General features: G+C 36.6%; 1 pseudogene; it reads left to right on the top strand.

Annotated features, from left to right (window-relative positions):
- The first annotated feature begins 6,287 nt into the window (after nt 1-6,287).
- On the top strand, nt 6,288-6,406 carry LOC112472633 (annotated as a pseudogene).

The following is a 6,406-nucleotide window of genomic DNA, read 5'->3' as shown; positions in this document are numbered from 1 at the left end:
CGCTGTAGAGAATTTTTGTGAGTTTGAGCCAAAACTGACGAAATATGCCGGGGAGCAAGAACTAAAATGCTCCGCTCTGGAAAATAACAGTTTTGCAGCTTCTTTTTATGCATTCAGAATTAAGAAAGATTACATGAAGGTGGGGAAGAAAGCAAGGTGGAGTTTAGATTACAGATTAGTTAAGATTATGTGCTCTTGTAGTGACCTCACCTTTAGAAACACTAGGTTAAGGATAAGACATGGTACGTGCTAACCGCCGTGTCTCACTTCTAGTTAGTTATCTGCTAAAAATTTATTAACTAAAGGGATTTACTGGCCGGATCACTGCCTATAGGTACAAAATATTTTAACAATGACGCATTCTGCTTCTGTACCCCTGCTTGCTTACCCACCTCTTAGTTATCAGTTAATGAATGGAGGAGATATAGTCTTTTGTGTAAAGATTAAGGATGTGGGGGATGGGATCGAGGGCTTAAAACCTTTGTGCCCCTGCGTCTCGGGGCTGCTCCTTTGCAAGGACAGCCGCCGGCTAATAAACTGTCTCTTGGATTAAGAGCACTCGAGTTGGGCCTGGTTATTTCGGTCACAACAGTGTTCTCATCCCTGTGCATATAAATTGCCTTGACTGAGTCACTGAGATACTAACTTCACGACTAGTTGATAGAAGCCATACTGAGCGCTCGATAAGTGTCCGACGCTGTGTCGTTAGTCTTATTTGACCATTCGTAGAGGCAGATGTTACTACTTTTTACAGATCAAGACAGTAAATCTTGGCAAAGTCGGGTAGCTTGTCTAAAGTCTCGCAACAAGCGGCAGAGCCAGGATTCAAATTTGCACTGCCTCCTATTATAAAAGTATTTTTTACAATATAAGTATTGAATATCTGCGATACAAAATACCTAATACTTTTACTCGATATCAGCTTCCCTGTTTTTGTTTTAAGTGAATGTAATATAGAACACGTCTTCTTTTTTCTTTCTTTTTATTGTTCTTTTTATATTTCAGTGTCTTCCTGGGGAGTTCTTGCCGATTCCTGTTAACATCACAAATAGTGAAAGCGAGAAACACATTTTGGGATGGCAGCTACCTGTATCTTTAGCTAAACCTTTTTGAAGTTATTTTAAATCAAGTATAAAATAACCGCAGAAAGAGAGAGTTGTACTAATTCTATTTCAGCAATATTTCCGAGCAAGACATTGAACTTGTTACTGAAAAACATACATGGATGAAATCAAACAGTACCTTTACTCCCAAGTTGTTTGAAACCTAATATGGCAGACTTTCCAAACTGGAATTTTAAAAAAAATTTTTTTTAAATGTAGACCTCTTGTAGACCTAATAGCACAAATACAAGAAAAGTACGAATACACAAATTCTATAAAACAATATGAAAATAAAGTCTAGGCGATTTAGAAGTACATAAGAAAATATAGGGAGAAAATGGAAACTAGTTTCTGCCTTTCAGGGTTTTCAGTTCAATATATTTCATCATTTTGTTAGAAATTTCATATATCTGAGAAGAAAATTGCAAAATACATTGCAAAATGTGACCTATTCTACATTTTTTTTTCACTACCGAGACAGTTGTTTGCAGTAAGTCACTTCTGGGTGAGAGTTAATACCAATAATGCATTGGGGAAAAATTTTGTTGAATAAATGAAATACAGGAAATATAAAACAATATGTGCTCTTCTTGGAAGTGGATGCTCTGTTGTGTAGGTTTTGTAATGTTATTGGTTGGACATCAGTTAATGATTATGGAAGTAATAGTTGTAGTTAAATTTATCCCATATCCAACATGTTGATTAAGCATAGAAAATTCATAATAATTTGATGAGTTTCATTTGTGTTGTAAGAATGTATATTAAGGGTATGTGGCAAATAAGTCAATCCTTAAGCCTGTAGAAGTTTTACATCATCATCAGCATTGCACATTAATATTTATTAAGCACCCCCAAACTGGGGGTGTTGTGCTAAACCCTGTTTAAATAAGTTAAAGAGACCTTATAATAAGAAAACAGCTCAATAACTAGTTAAGTTCTAGTAATATTCATCCTGATTCCAGCCCCAGTTAATAGTGACTACTGAATCATTCCGTGTAAAGAATGAAATGAACAATGTGAAGGTGGTATAATTTAAAGTCCCTTCAGAAGGCCTCTTTCTCCCACATTCCCAAATAATTTTCCCCCACCTATTCCAGTGCCTGACAGTCTGTCTACATAGATTCATTCCTTTAAGCTCACTATTTTAAAAAGATTCTCAAGGTGGGTAGAGAATGAGAGTGGAGTGAAAATCAAAGGGGATAAATTCATCAAACAAGGCGCTTTGTACAACCATAATGGTAATGCACTGTGAAATGAAAAGTCTGATCAACTTAACCCTCTGTTTCTGAGATTAAAAAAAAACAAGACAAAACAAAAACAGGCACATAAAACTCTCCCATTTCATCTTTCTAAGTGAGATCACACATTTGGCAGGGATGGGAACAGGAGGAGGAAAGGAATTTCAATTATTAGATTATTACTAAATTTTACTATGAACAAAGAACAAGATGTATTAATAATGAGAGCTAATTCTCCCATGTTTATGAATTTTAGAATTATTTAATATATTTAAAATCTTATTGGGATGTTAAAAAGTAATTTTTATTTAAGTATAAATTATTGGGATTTTAATTGAGAATACATTGTTAGTAAATTAATTCTAAGGAAATTGATAACCTTATAATATTGCATCTTCCTATCCAGTTATTTTTCTTTTCTCTACTTCATATTTTTCCTGATATAGGTCTGGTACATTCTTGTTAAGTTTTGCCAAAATATATATTTTAAAACTTCTATTGTGAATATTTTTTTCTTTCATTAGATATTCTAACCATAAATGATTTGTAGCTAGAAAAAAACATTCATTTTTTATATATCGATTTAGTAATTGGCTATATTTCTGAATTTTCTTGTTAGTAATTTAAAAATAGCTTTCATTAAATTTTCCCTTTGTATAATCCTCATTGACATTAATGATAATTTGTATTTTTTCAATTATTTGTTTTATTTCCTTACCCGAGGAAGAAAGAGATCAAAGAGAGTTGACCCTTGGAACAACACAAAGGTTAGGGGCACCCACCCCACTGCAGTCAAAAATTCACGTTAGTGGAGGATTGGAGGAAACATGATAGAGTGATAGATGTCCCCAGATCTCTCCCCTTGAAACAACAATAAGCTGAACATCTAAAACTGAACCAAAAAACCACTTAAACTGCACACCAGCACGTCTGAGCGTGAGATCTGCGCATGAGAGCTATCACAGGTTAGAACCCTGGATGTTGGGCGGTGGACTGGGAGAAATAGAGAAGCTGCCTCTCGCAGCTGGTAGAGCTCCCTATAGCGGGAGGTTGAGGGGAAAAGATGCGGTGACTTCCCTGAAGAGCCCTGCCTGGGAGAGTTTGTGAGTTCCACGCAGCCAGCGGCAAGGCCCAGTCATCAGGGCAGAAAGCAGAGAAGTGGATGGCAGAGAAACAACAGTTGATTTTTACTGGCTGTGATTGCAAAACCGAGACTGAGCCGCAGCCCCCAACCCCCAAGAAGAGGGTCCTTCCCCCCATACCCTCCAACCAATCACCACGGAGCCCCAGGGGAATCAGAGCAAATGCTACCAAAAGTGATCATAACACTGACGGGGACTGAAACTGAAAGTAGCAAGCGTGATTAACTATCTATAAGAAAATAAGGCATTATATAAAGGCATTATTAAGGCTTTATATAAAGCAGGGATCCAAGAGACGCCACCTACTAGAAACCAAGAGATGCCACCTACTAGAAACCAAAAGAAAAGTGTCTTCTTTGCGGCAGACTAAAGAGGGAACTTTATATAATAAATCTTTCTGGAAAAAGAGCAGAATACATTTCCATTAATGCCCAGGCAGAGAAATAGTCCATTAAACACAATGAACAACCAAGGTGACAAGGCATTACAGAAAGAAAAAAAAAAAATCTCCAGAAAATGAGCTTACAGACATAGAAATATGCAACTTAAATGACAGAGAATTCAGGATGGTACTTCTGAAAAAGCTCAGTGATTTCCAAAACGAGTCATATCAACACTTTAGGAATTGAAAAAACAAAAAAACAAAAAACTAGATGAGCAGAGCGAGGAGATTGAAACCCTCAAAAAGAACCAAATAGAACTTCTGGAGATAAACACACACACACACACACACACATACACTCTGCAAGAGTTGAAAAATGAAATAGCAAGCTTGGGAAATAGAGTCAAACAAATGGAGGAAAGGATCATTGATATCAAACACAGAAATCTAGAAATCAATCAGAAGGAAGAAGAGAGAAACCGAAGAATGAAAAATAGTTAAAGAGAAATTCAAGAACTAGCCGATACCATCAGGAGAGGAAACATAAAAATAATGGGCATTATCGAAGGTGAGGGAAAAAAAGGAAGCAGAAACTAGAAAGGGTATTCAGGCAAATAGTTGACGAGAATTTCCCAAATCTAAGGAATGAGCTGGAGCTTGGAATTCAAGAAGTCAACAGAACACACAATTACCTCAACCCAAAAGGCCTTCACCAAGACACATTGTATTAAAGTTATCAAAAATCAACGACAAAGACAAAATTCTCAGGGCAGCCAGGGAGAAGAAAATGGTAACTTGTAAAGGAAAACCCATTAGATTATCCTTGGACTTCTAGTGCAGACTTTTCAAGCCAGAAAGGAATGGAATCAAATATTTAAACTATTAAGTGAAAGGAACTATAAGCCTAGAATAATGTATCCAGCTAAGCTCTCCACTATGAGGCCTGCACTGCAGGAAATACAGAAAGAGGTCAGCTCACCTAAAACAAAATGACACACACAAAAGAAAACATAATTATGAGTAAAGTGACTATCAGGCAAATAGAAGCAGAAGAGTGCAACCCTTACTAAGAACAAAGCATTTTAAGCTTAAATAATAAGAGAATTGTTATAGCAAGATAGTAATGAACGTTCAGCATAGGGACAAATTGAGACAACAATGACTGAAAAGGGGAGGATTCAAAGATCCAAATTTGCAAAGGGGAATGGAGATAAGGCACATGCAGAAGAAAATTGATGACTCTGTGTGTGTGTGTGTGTGTGTGTGTGTGTGTGTGTGTGTATAACTATCCTTTACATGTTTGTAATGATAACCACACACACCGAAGATTCAGAACTCAGTATATAACATAAAACAAGAAGAACCAGAGGGAAAGCACACAAAAGCCAACCAAAATAAAGAAAGTAGAAACACAAGGATAAGGAAGCAATGGAAACAGTGAGCAAAAGATAAAATGGCTATAAGAAGACATTATATTTCAATAGTCACCCTAAATATAAATGGACTGAACTCACCAATGATAAGGCGCAGAGTGCAGAATAGATCAAAAAACAAAACCTAACCATATGCTGCCTCCAGGAGACACATCTCAGCTCCAAAGACAAATACAGATGCAAAGTGAAAGGGTGGAGAATGATATTGCAAGCAAATGGCATTCAGAGAAAAGCGGGTGTAGCGGTACTAATATTAGATGAATAGACTTCAAAATAAAAAAGATAAAGAAAGATACTGAGGGACATCATAATGATAAGGGATTTATGCACCAAGAAGACATGACACTTTTTAATATCTATGCTCCCAATCAGGAAGCCCCAAAATATATAAAGCAATTACTAACAGAACTAAAGGAAGAAACAGACCAAAACAGTGTCATAGTAGGGGACCTAATTACCGCACTGTTGGATATGAACAGATCATCCAAACAGAAAATCAATAAGTAAATAACATTCTTAAATGACACATTAGACCAACTGGACATAATTGACATTTACAGAGCCTTCCATCCCAAATCAGTTGCTTATACATTCTTTTCTAGTGCACATGGAACGTTCTCAAGAATTGATCACATACTGGGACACAGAAATACCCTCAACAAATATCAGAGGGTTGAAATCATACCAACCATATTCTCTGATCATAATGCTCTGAAACTAGAGATCAACTGTAATAAGGAATTAGGAAGAACCACAAATATATGGAGATTAAACAACATGCTATTGAAGAATAACTGGATCAGAGAAGAAATAAAAAAGAGATCAAAGATACATAGAAACAAATGATAATGATAGCACAACATATCAAAACTTTTGAGACACAGCAAAAGTTGTCATAAGAGGAAAGTTCATATCATTACATACCTATCTCCAAAAACAAGAAGGAACCCAAATAAACAACCTAAGGCTTCATCTTTAAAAACTAGCGGGTCTACGACCATACCACCCTGAACAAGCCTGATCCCGTCTGATCTTGGAAGCTAAGCCGGGTCGGGCCTGGTTAGCAGTTGGATGGGAGACCACCTACGAAGACCAGGTGCTGTAGTCT

This window comes from Pteropus alecto, unplaced genomic scaffold (assembly GCF_000325575.1).
Source record: "Pteropus alecto unplaced genomic scaffold, ASM32557v1 scaffold87, whole genome shotgun sequence".
NCBI classification, from domain to species: Eukaryota; Metazoa; Chordata; class Mammalia; order Chiroptera; family Pteropodidae; genus Pteropus; species Pteropus alecto.
This window is presented reverse-complemented; position numbering and strand designations above follow the sequence as displayed.